We start from the raw sequence: 14,464 nt of genomic DNA, 5'->3' as shown, positions 1-14,464 counted from the left end.
ACACATCATTGCACTACTTTGCATCATTGCACTACTTTCGGGACCGGCCCAGTATTTTGCGGTGATTAACGCCTGATTCACCTTCGCCGAGGGTCGGCCGGTGTTGCACAATCTTCGGGAGCGGCCCACATATGGGGGGTGCTTAACGCCTACTTCACTTCCGCCATGGGCCGGCCCAATGTTTCACTACTTTCGGGATCGGCCTATACGTATGGGGGGGGGGGGGGGGGATGCTTAACGCCTGCTTCACTTCCGCCGTGGGTCGGCCCAATGTTTCACTACTTTCGGTATCGGCACAGTATGCGCGGTGCTTAACGCCTGATTCACCTCCCCCGAGGGTCGGTCGATGTTGCACTATCTTCGGGAGCGGCCCACGTATGGGTGGTGCTTAATGTCTGCTTCACCTGCGCCGCGGGTCGGCCCGATATTTCACTACTTTCGGGATCGGCCCACGTATGTGAGGTGCTTACCGCCTGCTTCACCTCCGCCGCGGGTCGGCCCGATATTGCACTATCTTCAGGCCGACCCGCAGCGGAGGTGAAACACTGCTTTTCGTTTGAGGGCTTTGACTGTCGTCAGCTTTCGCTGCCATTTTATCTTCACAGAGTGAAATGGTTGTCAATTTTTGCACTCCTTTTGGATGGCGGTAGTTATCGGCATCTCCTGGGGTGTGGAGGCTAGTTTTCTCCTCAATTCGCTGCCTGCGCGATTAACTCAAGATGAATTCAGTTGTCACCATCTATTGCAGTAGGCAGGTCGTAGTTTATTGTTTTAATTATATTTTATTTTATTTATAATGCCCAACAGAATTTTTATGTCACCCTCTATTTAACGACCACGCTCATCCCTGTTGCTTCATTAGTTCAACCTTCAATGTTTAGACTGATCCAGGGGCCAGGAATCAGATTCGGTTCATAGTCGGCTAGTCTGCATGCTCGTGGAACTAGTTGTGGCCGGAAAAAACGGCAGTTGCGTTTAACTTTTCCTTTTGCTTCATTATTTCCTCGAGTTAAGGCTCGCCGCGACGCTGGCAGATCCTTGGAACCATATATCCGCGATATGATTGTCACCCGTGACCTCGTCTTGTTTTTCCTTTTCGTACAGCATTTTTCGTGCAAAATTGGCAACCAGAAACAAAAGTCGCAAGGAGATGAGAAATTAAGCGATCTACTAAAGGTGAGAGCGAAGGCAACAGCCAAACACGGAGGGAAAGCGAAAATTGTTTGTGAGAATATTTATTCATCAACACGCCTATTATTGGATCAAAGGTGCTGTTGCGATCACGAGGTATTTCGATGTTCATATTTCCGTTTTCGCTACTCACGCTCTTGAGTGTTTTTCCGTTGAAGACGTTGCCGGAATTGCTTGAAAATTGTTGCTAGCAGGGTCATGTTTGGCATAGCCAAGATGCATGGTCATTTCAGCTTCAAGCAAACGCTCAGCTAGACGTTCGATGAGTTCTTTAAGCAAATCACCTTCACCATGAGATCTTGTGGAGTATTGCAATCTTTGAGCAGCTAATCAATCAATTCATTACTGATAGACATTTTGTTGTCTGTAAAAAAATGTTATACGTTCCGCGCACAAACAGCCATAGGCGCGCTGCCGCTTAAAAAGCGACAGGGCTGCGACGTAAGTGTTGGCTGTCCCATTTACGCCAGCGACGTGCTCCCCTCGCGAAAGTTCGTTATAGCGATAAGCAAACGAAGCGGTTATCGCTTGTGCTTCCGGAAGCAACAAGTCCGTCACTTCGCATAGCTGTACGGAAATTGAACATCCCTAAACAAAACGAAAAAACTCAGTTTTCACAAGGCTGAAAATGGTAGAATAAAAGTCTCTTAAATGACCACAGACGCCGTTTTTCAGTGAATTTACGTTTATTTTTCATGCGCTTTCCCAGCAAGTACTCGAAGAGGTCACCTTCTGCAGCGATACAACACTGGGATCTCCTGAAAAAGCTTGCTGTCGCTGCCTTGAGCACCGTCGGTGAAATGATGTGGCAGACTTCAATTATCTTCTGCAGCAAGGCTTCTGAAGTCGTCATTGCCGTCGTGTATACGTGATCCTTAATATAGCCCCACAAGAAAAAGTCAAGAGGGTTGAGGCAGGGTGACCTTGCTGGCCACAGGACAGGCCCGCTTCTCCCTATCCATTGCCCTGGGAAGGTGACATCAAGCCATGCTCGTGCTTGACTGTAGGTGTGGGCTGGGGCCCTGTCGCGCTGATACCACATTGCGTCAAGCCGGGCTAGTGGCATGTTGCAGCAGAAGTCTTCAACCGGCACTTTGAGGAACTCACATACCTACTGCCAGTCAGTGTTGTTAAAAAACACAGGGTCAATGACTGTGCTGTCATATATTCCGCACCAAACGTTAAAATACCACTGATATTGGTGGCGGAATATTCCTAGCCAGTGGGAATTTCGCTCACTCCAATAGTGTGCGTTGTGGATATTTCCTTGGCAATTTCGGGAAAAGTTCGCCTCGTCAGTCCGAGTACCTTGGTGAGAAAGTCAGAATCCTGCTCCTCCTGAATCAAAATCCAATTCGCAAAGTCGACTCTCTCTTGGACATCCCTTGACTCCAGGCATTGATGCAACTGCAGATGATTGGGGTGCAGTCGAGCTGTTTTAACAATCATCCAGGTAGTTGGGTTGGGCACACTGAGCTGTGCGCTCACGCCGCGCGTGCTAGCGTGTGGATTAGCCGCCACGAAAGACAAAACGTTGGAGCGAACCTCATTATTTATGACTGAAGCTCACTGCCTCTTTCTTTTGAAGCTGCCGGTTTGCTTCAGCGATTCGTAGGTGTTGAATATTGTCATCGGGCTCATTCGCGTACCCGGGTGCCACCTTCGAAATATTCTTGCAGCTTGCCGTCTCTGTCTGCCTGCAGCTCCTAGAACAAGGATCATGTTTGCTTTTTCCTCGTTGGAAAAAGGCATCACGAAACTGCTCGCGCTTAAGCGGCCGATGCCCGATAGTCTGTTTATCGCTGTCTGGAATTACCACCTACCACTACAACCACGTGCGTCAGTCGCTTTACACGGCGCAGGAGATAACGGTTGCTAGCTTAAATCAAACAGCAAACGCTTGCGCGTCTGTCGCAGCGTACCCATGGCTGTTTGTGCGCAGAATACTTGGGAGCAGTGAAATCACGACGTGGAATCGGGCATGTCACGTGGTGTTTTTTTTTTCTTTTTTGTGTGTGTGTTTCGCGGGCATCCGCAGCAAGCTGAAAAACACTAATACCTAATAGAAAGACAAAAACTGTTTATTCGAACTTTTTACAAACCACTCTGCAACTTTCTAATTGGAATTTTTTCCCTAGCTTCTTGCTTGAGAAACAGGTAAATAATCTCGACTAATTATCAAATTAAACAAAATGTAGAAATAGCATGACACACTGCATACAAGAAGGACCAACATGCATTTGATCGCGTCGTCTTAAAGTGCATCGGCATATTTTTAAACTCTGGCTAAAGTTCGCTGAAACACCCTGTATAGTGCGTCAAACAAAGCAAATAAACATGTTGCATAATTAGATTCCCAGATCACAGAATCCTAAGCGCCCCCCCCCCCCTTCCACCTCTCTTCACTCGCTTCGATTCGGCGCGCTTCCTGTCCGCTTTTGTCCATTGCGCACGCAAGACTGACCCACCATCGTCGGTTCACCCCATCCCTACCTACGCTTTTACTCGCACATAAAGCATGCGGCGCGCGGTGACGATGTTATCGCCCTTGGACTTCATACGGAACATGACGGCGACGGCGGCGACAGGAATGCGCCTTAAGTGTCCATATAATTGCTATCGCAATAATATAGAGTATCCGGCAACTGAAGATTGCCGTGGCCCATTCCTTTCCGCAAAAGAAGTAACAAAATCGAACTTTCAGCATGCGACGATTCGTTGCGCCAAACAACATCTAATTTTTTTTCCTTTTGTGCGGCGGGGGCACCGAAATGAAAAAAACGCAAAGGAAAGCATGTTGGCTACAATCGAATACCTACTTTGGGCACCTAATGTGGCTACCAAAGAAATATCGAAGAAAACGTGGGACGCTTGGTCCACAAAGAACCATATGCATGCTGCTCGTAATCCTACACTGGTGAGACAAAATACTTTCCGCAGAGGTTGCGATAACATCGAAATGAAAGTGGTGCCCTCAAGCGAACATGTTGCAATCCGTCGAGACCCCGCAGTGGTGGCAGCGAGCGACCATTGCTTCTTTTTCTCGTCAGCTAGCCAGAAAGCGTCCAAAACTCAGTAAGGTCAGAATCCACTCAGCCAGAGAAAAACGATCGCACACCGAAGTGCGCCGCGTGGTTGTCAGGACAACACGTGAAAAAGGCATGACCTCTCGCTGGCTCTGGCAGCCCGCGGTTAGTGAGAACAAGAAAATTGAAGAGGCTCAATGTGTCCTCGTGAATAAAAGTCAAAGTAGAAAAAATAAATAAGAACGTAGTTACCTTTGCTGGCTTTATATAGTGTCTCGACATGGATGCTTTGGCGCAGGTGAAAAAAAAATGTTGATATTTTTTTCTGTGGCATGATGGCACAAATGAACCGTCACAACGCTTCGGCTCATCGGACCTCGCTGCGTGCTTTGTCAACTTGTCTGATAGTGTGTTGATTTGGCTTGTCTCGTTGTACGGTTCGATGTACGACTTTAGAAAAGCCGATGCACCTTTGGCGCCAAATGTTTATGACAACATTAAACTCACAAAGATTAAATTGAATTATGGGGTTTTACCTGCCAAAACCACTTTCTCATTATGAGGCACGCCGTAGTGGAGGACTCCGGAAATTTCGACCACCTGGGGTTCTTTAACGTGAACCTAAATCTAAGTAGACGGGTGTTTTGGCATTTCGCCCCCATCGAAATGCGGCCGCCGCGGCCGGGATTCGATCCCGCGACCTCGTGCTCAGCAGCCTAACACCACAGCCTTTGAGCAACCACGGCGGGTACCCACGAAGACCCGGAATTAAAAATCTAAATAACCACCCGTGTCTATATACTCTCACCCGAGGAAATACTTCGGGTGAGAGAATATAGATACCTTGGTATATGGATAAACGAAGGCAATAGATATATGGAAACACAGGAAAAAACAATAACAGTAAAGGGGAAGAGAAATGCAGCCATAATGAAGCACAGAGCGCTATGGGGATACGATAGGTAGGAGGTGCTCCAGGGTATGTGGAAAGGTGTAAAGGTTCCAGGACTTACTTTTGGAAATGTGGCTGTTTGCTTAAAATCAGGCGTACAATCGGGACTCGATGGGAACCAAAGGTCAGTGGGTCGCCTCGCATTGGCGCTCACGGGAAGTCTACAAATGAAACCGTGCAGGGTGATATGGGCTGGACCAATTTTAAGTGAGGGAAGCTCACAGTAAAATTGATTATGAAGAACGACTGAGGAATATGGAAGAAAGTAAATGGGCTCTGTACAGGAAAAATATTCACAGTGGAGGAAAAAAAATGGCTGTGGCTTAGGTAAGGTTAAGCCCAGGATGCGAAGCATACTAGCCTTTATTTTAGTTGTTGAACCACTGTTTAGCCTGGTGAACTGCTGTTTCTTGCCTATATTTGGTTCGGCTAGACGAAGAAACAACTCATGCGTTACTCTGCTTCGCCTTGGACGCCCCGCATTGGACGCGGTGAGCGTCGAGCAACGCAGCGTTCGGCGCGGCAACGAAATGTGCGCCTGAGCAAGCGACGCACGCCTGAGCCTTAGAAACAGCTCGTTTCTAAGGCAACACCGCATTGACTAGAGGCGCTTTTGTACCGCTTTGAAGCATCGTACTCGTGGCTCAGTGGTAGCGTCTCCGTCTCACACTCCGGAGACCCTGGTTCGATTCCCACCCAGCCCATCTTGCAAGAGTTGAGTCAAAGCCACTTCTCCTCTGTCGTGAGGTCACGGTGTCACGTGGTATTCAAGGCGACACCGCCGCGCCTGAGGAGCTGGGTTGAGCTCTCGTAATATGCTTCGCATAAAAAAAACTAGGAAACTTACCAGCAAGTATGCGGCCTGTAGGGTGGGCAACGCAGCAACAAAGAACATCAAGCGGAAAGTCAGAGAGGCTGAAATAATCTCATGGGTGGCGGCAATGGAAAAGAAACCTGCCATGAGTAACTTCTTAAGAGGAAAAAATGAAATCAGGAAAGAAACAATTTATGATAACTCAAAGGGAAGCTCATTACTTTTCGAAGCGAGATCAGGATGCTTTAAAACACGCGCCTATAAAGCGAGATGTAAGAAGGAAAAAGAAGCGTGTGCTTGCTGCAGTGAAGCTAGGGAAATGATGGAGCATGTTTTATTAAAATGTGAAGACAGCTGCCCAGCGGTCGATTTAGGCACCACTGGCCTCCTTGAAGCCCTTGGGTTCAGCGAGAGCAGGAGAAAAGTAAACATGTCCGCAGTAAAGATTAGTAAGAGGCGATTGGAGGATTGGTGGAAGTAGGGAAACGACAAAAATCAGAGACGTACAAAAGCAAAGTTCGCAATAGGGGTCAGAAAATTTGGTTGTGGGAGTTCATAGTGGGTTTTTTTTTTTTCTTTCTCAACTTAGGTAGGACATTAGTCAGTAAATAGCAAGAGCTTGGTGGCGCAACCCACCGCCCCGTTCCAAAGGGGACGCCCATAACATCCATCCATCCCTCCGCGCAAAGGCCTCAAAAGCGCCATGTCCCCGCAAAGGGAAGCGGGGAGAGGCATGGGCAGTAGGAGAGAGTGAATTATTATCGCCGGCGACTCAAACCTGGCTAGGTGCTCAGAAGCAATTGTGGAGAGGGGGAAAGGCGATAAAAGAGTGGCGGTAGGGAGATTTCCAAGGCGAACACTGTTTTGTCATGGAGCGAGCAAAAGCAAAGCTCGCGGAAAATGTCCACGGAGGCAACCTTGTCGTAGTAGCAGGTGGGCTAAATCCCGCCCTAAACAAAAAAGGGAAGGAAAGAGTTCCAGGTGGTCAAAATTAACCTGGAACCATCCATTACAACTTCTCTTATATCCCGTGCATTGCACTGGGGCATTAAACCAAATAAATCAATGACACTGAGGGAAGACTTATGTATAGGACCAGAGAAAGAGCAACGACACAGTAAAATGTCTGTGGATATATATAGTATATGTATTTTGTCTGTCTCATTATGCAGTAAATCAAGCCCACCTGCTAATTTTAGATATGTTTTGAAACACAAAGGCAACGTAGCCACTCACAGCGCGAAGAAACCATACTGTCGTTTGGGCAGGAGATGACTACGTCAAAAAAAGCCGCAGCTTCGTCCGAAAGGCGAAATTAGTGGACAGCTATACGAAGTAAGGATAGCAGTTTTACCGGTCATATAAACTTGTAAATATAGGCATACTAAATAAATTAACAAGTATGGTGTCACGCGCGCACAAGCAAACATGAACACATCTTACTCGATGACCGCGGAAACTCGCTGTCAAAACGCTGAAGTGAGGAAGCGCGGCAGCAGCAGGAACGAATTTCCCTTCGCGCTGCCTCTCACGCCAACGCGAATTAAGCTGTGAAAAGACAGCACACAGCAGACTCTGTTCCCGTCGTAGATGGCTTTGAAGATACAGCGGCCCGAGCAGATTATTACAATTGCTAGTGGGTGCATGCAGCGGGGCATGGCGTTTCTCGAGGCGATCGACATTTCTGCGCAGGCGCGAGTGAAAGTGGGTGCGAGAGAGAAAATCTGGGGGCCTTTGCTCCTTGAATATCACTACGGTGGAGGAGTTTGTTTGCGCGTGTTATGTGCCGGCATCGCGGAGTGGGGTCGAGTTTGTTTACGCTCGGACGCTGGCTGCCGGTGCGGTGATACAGGTGAACCAGTGCGCACTGATGCCCGATTTGGTGACCGCTATATCCGACAGACTGTCTCGCACCTGCGGAACTCGTGCTAAGTCAGTTGTGGCGGATCATAACTTTCTTTCACCTTACGGCGATCTAGAAGGCAAGAGCGCCTTAGCAACCGCAGTTGAACGTGGCAAGTGGCTGCAAGGCCGCCGGTGACGATGACTGACTCAGCACCAGCGCCACAGGTACGAGAAAGCAGAGTTTTAGAATAGGGACCCCGAAGAGCTTTGCGGGTGTCAGCGTTGGGGCAGGCAGGAGTGTGTCTCTTCCCCTTTACTGTTGTTTTTGCCTGTGTTTCCATATATCTATTGCCTTTGTTTATCCATATTCCAAGGTATCTATATTCTCTCACCCGAGGTATTTCCTGGCCCTGTATTGCCACTGTCTGTTCACTGTTTTCACTGAATACCATAACACCCGATTTTCTAACGCTAAATTTCAAACCTGAATTCTCGCCTTTCTGTCCACCGATATTAGCCAGACGTTGCAAATCACTTTGCTTGTTATCTAGCAACACAATTTCGTCCGCATAAAATAAACCTGGAAGCTGCTGCTCTACTGCTGTACCTGCCTGTTTGTATGAGAGACTAAACCTGATATTACTAGAGTTACTGTATATGCTACCAAAGGTAGCATATGCTACCTTTGGTAGCATATACAGTAACTCTAGATATTATCTTGAAACTTATTGTGCGCAACAAACAGGGACGAAGAATAGAAGAAACACAAGGACGAGCGCTTTCTAACAACTGGTTTTATTTTTGAAGAACCACCTGCTTATATACCCACAGATCTGCGCGATCTAGTCAAACAGAGCACACCTATAGCGCATATAATACACACAGATCTGCGCGATCAAGTCAAGAGAGCACATTTACAGTGCATATACCATTTGTGATAAAAAACAAAGACGTGGACCAAAGCCACCCGGTCAACATAAGAACAGCAAGGTGCATGAAACATCCGCTTATGATAATATGCGTTAAAGATGTGATGATAGAAGTGAATTTTCTTTATCCAACAATGAAACCGATGGATGGCTGATGCACCGGAACATGTGTGTTGGTCATTTTCACCCCGAGCTGGAAAACGGCTAATGAATTATGCCTCAAACCATTCCAGGCTTGTGAAGAATGGCATAGTCATTTCGTGTTTCCGGTCAGCGTTGTTGAATTCATGTCACCACACCGTAAAGAGTGCATTTTTTGAGCAAGTTGATAGGTTGAGAAAGGCTGGGTACCCGCTCGCTGTGATGTTGGCGTCGTGCGAAAGGCTAATGAAAAAACTTAAACAGGATAAAGGACAATGCAAAAAGAATCAAAGGCAAAAGGATGCAGCTTCCAAGATTCCAGTGATTCCGTATGTGCACGGCCTTTCACACAGACTTAAGAAGGTGGCTGGTAGTTACGCAGTGAAAGTGGTATTTTCAGCGAATAACAAAATAGGTAGTGTGTGCTCTAAGGTTAAAAATAAGTTCGAAAGAAAGGATGATGCAAAGAAAGAATGTAGTGTCAAACATCCGCGCAAGAACCAGTTTGTAGATTGCGCGATGAACGTTGTATATCAGATCCCTATGACGTGTGGTCATGTGTACGTAGGGCAGACTGCGAGATGCATTAACACCAGGTTAAGGGAACACTTGTCCAGTCTGAAAGGTCGCCCTAGCACGCATTTGGCAATGCATTGCCAAGAACATGATTGCTCCCCTTGTCTGAGTAGCACCAACATTTTGTATAGACCAGAACACGCTAGTCTCGCACCCAGACTAACCGAACGCATACTCTCGCACCCGGGTTGCCCGGTCGACCGGCGCGATCTTGTACTGGGCTGCCAAAGTGTGTTCGCCGGCGACCAGTAGACATGGCAAGCGCCAGCTCTAGGGCTCCAAAGTGCGGAAATGTGCCCGTTCACACGGATCCAAAGTAGAAGAAGTCATCTGGGCATCATTGTGTCGTGTTTGGATGCCAAAACAACCAGCGGAAAAGGAGCAGGTTGCTTAGTGCTGTTTGCGAAGAGCACAACACACGTAGGGAATCGTGCCGGTGCGGTGTTTTCAGCCTGCGCCGATTTCCATCCGCAACGAACAATGCCAAGCTGCGCCACCAGTGGATAGCTGCAGTGAATAGGAAGAACTACCAACCCAGTGAAAATGCACGAGTGAGTATTCGATTTGTGTATATTTTGGTGCCACGTTCAAGTTTGCGCCCTACAAACGTAATACGTGTAACACGCAGGTTTGCTCCGAACACTTTCTGGGCAACAAGCCTACAGAGCAGAATCCCACGCCGGTGCTTCGCCTTGGCTATAACAAAAAGGCAAGCCTTTTCGTGTTTTCATTCAGGCAGAGCTCCCGACGGTTAAGCGGAACAGTTGAGTTTGCGGTTAGCGATACTTGCAGCTGGTGCACGGAATGACCATTAAGCGTGAACGACAAGTTGTAGGCCTTGCTGGTGAGCGTTATTGCTAATGAAAGTAAACCGAAGTCTGCTCGTCACGTAGCATGCGTCCACAAAAACGTAAACGACGACTATTCGTCGCCGAAGGTGTTCTTGCGGCGCACCTACCTTTACGAGCTGGTGTTGCAGGTGTCATTCGTAACGAATTCATTTGAGCCTCCTGAGCTCTAAACTGCGTGCGGGCTGTTATGCGGGGCAAAGCGCAAAATATTTCCGTTAATATGGCGAGGAAAATAAGGTGCTTAATTATTCTTGTATTTTGTAACAAAATTTTGATCGTTCTCACTAGTTTTTTTTTTTACTGTTTTCTTTTCTAAGGGAGCGCCAACAATCCGATGGCCTCGCACAAGCGAAACAGGTCTGGTACTAGGTAGCTGCAGTCGGTGGGGCTAATTTCTTGGAATGCAGGTGCGGTTGTTGTCTTGTACCAAAGGGGTCCTGATGATGCAGCTTTAAGTAGGGATGGTAATTTTACGTGCCCTGTCATGGTTTGTGCAACTGTACAACACCTGCATCTGTCATGCTCGCCCTGTTATATGGGCTTTGACTGCACATGTAGTTGAACATTATAACTACTGTATTACCTCATTTTCCAATGAGTGCAGGTTTAGCATCATATGCTGCTTGTTCGAGTGCTGTAGGCTTTTGTTCTGAATGTTGTACTCTTAAGTGGTTGCACGATACAATTGGCCTGGTGTATTTTCTATTTCATTTTGAGAGGACTTTATATCTTCGCAACAGTGATGGCATGGGAAAGAACTACAGCCCTTCTTACTATAACATCTATTTTGTTTTCAATGTGCAGGTGGTGAAGGGCAGGCGTCTGCTAACCAGGCAGTCAAACGACCTCGCCAGTTGGTTGCCAAACGCGGCCAACCCAGTAGAGACCATGACAAACAAGACCAAACTGAAAGTGCAGATGACAGTGTTCTGCGTGCTTTAATAATATATGGCACCAACACAGTGCTGTAAATTCCTTCACAGGTTACGTGCCAAAAAGCTCACACGTGTTCTAGCATATAGCGCGCGGTTTGTACAAGCGTAATAGCGTACCTACCCGATGTATTCGCTTCTGCAGTCTGCACAGCACTCAGTGTGGCCATTGCGGACTTGCATGAGGTCTTGAAGTTTGATTGAATCCAGACAGCGAAAATGACAGGTTAGAAAAAACGCGAAACACGCCTTCCGCCCAGCTAAAAAGCCCAAGTTTCGCTTTCGCGCCGAGTCGCATCTCCCGGCGTGGCAGCCCAGGCCTGCTACTTCGCGGCGCTTGGGATGGATGGCGCGACCGACGCTCATCAATATGGCGGCGCCCTTTGAATTTACGGTGTTCTGGTGTATAGGAACAGGAATCAAACCGCGAGAGAAATTGTAGAAGCACACTGCATTGAAAAGCAAAAAGAAAAATGCATCAGCCATCCATCGGTTTCATTGTTGGATAAAGAAAATTCACTTCTATCATCACATCTTTAATGCATATTATCATAAGCGGATGTTTCATGCACCTTGCTGTTCTTATGTTGACCGGGTGGCTTTGGTCCACGTCTTTGTTTTTTATCACAAATGGTATATGCACTGTAAATGTGCTCTCTTGACTTGATCGCGCAGATCTGTGTGTATTATATGCGCTATAGGTGTGCTCTGTTTGACTAGATCGCGCAGATCTGTGGGTATATAAGCAGGTGGTTCTTCAAAAATAAAACCAGTTGTTAGAAAGCGCTCGTCCTTGTGTTTCTTCTATTCTTCGTCCCTGTTTGTTGCGCACAATAAGTTTCAAGATGAATTTGTTCCAACTAGGCCGACTCGCAGTCTTGCTCTAGATATTACTTCCTTCTAGCGCCCTCTCCGTCCTCACCATGTACATGATAAACAGCAGCGGGGATAAAGGGCACTCCTGCCTCAGTCCCTTGTTGATGTGTACTTCCTCCTCGCTCCTCATCTCTTCCCATTCAATGCAAACGGTATTTTCTATGTAAATCTCTCTCAAAAGCTGTAGACAATCGTCACCTAAGCCTTTCCCTTCCAGAATACCATATTGTCTTTAAAGGAAATTATATAACACTTCCTCCGTGTTATAGAGGGACCTTAAGCGTCTTGAGCTGACAGCGCCACTACGGCGTCAAAGAAAAGCTATTAGAAATAATTAAATAAAATATACCCTTTTATGATAATAGCAATTTTGACTTTCGTGTTGTCGCGTCTAATTACAATTTAGAGGTTATATGGTGTCGCCGTGTTTGTTTACGCGAATCTTTTGGTGCAACTTTTGGGGCTCCTCCTAAATCAGTGAAATAGCGTGCCCAACTCAAAACCCAAACGCAGTTTGCGTCTCGGACATGCGCAGTGGCTTCGATGCTATTTCTTTGGGGCTCCAAAACGTTTGGGGCCCGTAATCTGAAATTTTGAAGTCTGTCCGACGTACCTTTAGAGGCAAAGTTCTGACTGGTGTTGCAGAAGTTGCAGGACGCGGTAGTGCTGAACTTAGCGTCACAAGTTAGCGGCTGGACGTAATCATATTTATTCAATCGTGTTTTTTACTAATTGTAACAGCGTGTCATTATTTCACATTATTGGCGGTGCCTCCAGGACACCAAAACTAGAACCCGGACTGGTCCGTGGGTTGGGGCTCGCCGAAGCCTGCGCGTGCCCCAACCCACAGGCCGCCCTGCTTCCAGCTTTGATCCCCCCGCTACCCCTTGGGTGCCCTGGAGATCCTGCGCCGCCTGCATTATTATAAACTCAGGTGCTCTCCTGAGGCATCTGTTTGCCGTTTACTTGTGCCCTCCTGGAGCATTGTAAAAAAAGTCCAATCTATCAGCGTGACGAAAAAAAGCGACCCGTGACTAATAACCTTTTTCATCCACGCTGTGGCAGCAGTGCATTCATGACCCCAGAAAACTTCCGGCCATGCATTTCTGACAGTCAAGTTTGCCAAGAAAACGGAAGTATTTTGCGCATAATTTACTGTAGGCACATATTCTTGATGTGTTCAGATATAAAGTGCGGCATGTGTAGATCTCATGTATGGGATTTTTTTGTGGCACTGAACAAAAAAATTAATTTGTAGAACATTCCAACTTCTTAGCAAAACTTATGCCAGTTGGAGGGTTCTGTAAATTTATAGGCTAATGTTACTTGCGTTGTTCCAGAGGGCTTAACCGGAAGACTTCTGGGAAGCCTGTTTGTAAGCGTGAAAAGGGTCAGAACCTTGCCCCGTCAGACACACCGATGACCAAATGGGGCGTCCGTGCCTACTGTCTCACCGCGCGGGCAGCCAGCGGCGGAACAAACTTGACCGCACTCAGCAATGCCGGCATGTCTAGGGGACAAACGCATACAACACTCGCTAAGAAATATATATTCAAGGAACAAAAGCCCCCAGACTCTCTCACGCCCGCTCTTACTCGCGCCTGCGCACAAACAGCTGGTGATCCCTCAAATGAACGTCTCGTGCGATAGAGAGCCGCAGTCCCTGGCTCACCCTCGGACGCTTTCATTCGTACAAACAGCATACAGCACGCGGCGACCATTTTATCGCCCTTGTAATTTATACAAAACCTCACGGCAACGGTGATGGCAGAAATGTGCCTGGAGTATCTATATAATTGCTATCGCAATAAATTTTTTTGCATTAGAGACCCCCTCACCATGCCCAGTAAAAAATTTTGGTTATACACTGTTGGTCGTAAGCACCATCCAGCGAGCATTCTACCGAATTAATTTTTGCAAGGGTTCAGCAGTAGCCGAGATAAAAGCAAGCGAAAATTTGGAAGGCCATGGAGTGTCAAAGCAAACTACTCACCCCACAGCAGAGGTTAGCTCCCATTGCCTCAACCAGCACCCACGAGCAACATTCCTCTCCTGCCTTCTCCCATACTGAAGCCAAAGTCCCACTTCCTTTTTTGTTACAAACCCTGAACCTGTGTCCTCTGTCTCTTTTCCTTTGTCACCTTTTTCTTGCCGTGCAGCACATCTTCAGAAACACTTTGGCACGCCTTGCATTTAGCAGAAATCTCTACTTTGTTCACGTTGCTGCTGGCACAGTGCATGTGACACAGAAGTGCGACATCTTCTCATTGGTGGGCTGAGTCACTCCTTCAAGGAAAGGGTGCATTGGCTTTCCTTTTTAATTTTTAACTC

At 47.2% G+C, this 14,464-nt stretch overlaps 2 long non-coding RNA genes across 2 annotated transcripts in view; one reads left to right on the top strand and one right to left on the bottom strand.

The window, feature by feature from the left end:
- Positions 1–14,181, bottom strand: part of LOC135911012 (uncharacterized) — a 60,508-nt gene extending 46,327 nt beyond the window's left edge. Inside the window, exon 1 of the long non-coding RNA XR_010567182.1 lies at positions 14,127–14,181. This is a non-coding gene — a long non-coding RNA (uncharacterized lncRNA). The remainder of the gene's footprint in view (positions 1–14,126) is intronic.
- LOC139055952 (uncharacterized) lies at positions 9,422–11,913 on the top strand. Its single transcript, XR_011512036.1, has 3 exons — positions 9,422–10,025; positions 10,103–10,183; positions 11,130–11,913. It is a non-coding gene; the product is annotated as an uncharacterized lncRNA (long non-coding RNA).
- Positions 14,182–14,464: the final 283 nt, after the last annotated feature.

Source organism: Dermacentor albipictus, chromosome 1 (genome assembly GCF_038994185.2).
Source record: "Dermacentor albipictus isolate Rhodes 1998 colony chromosome 1, USDA_Dalb.pri_finalv2, whole genome shotgun sequence".
NCBI lineage: Eukaryota > Metazoa > Arthropoda > Arachnida > Ixodida > Ixodidae > Dermacentor > Dermacentor albipictus.
Note: the sequence above shows the minus strand (reverse complement) of the source record. Positions and strands in the feature narration are given on the sequence as shown.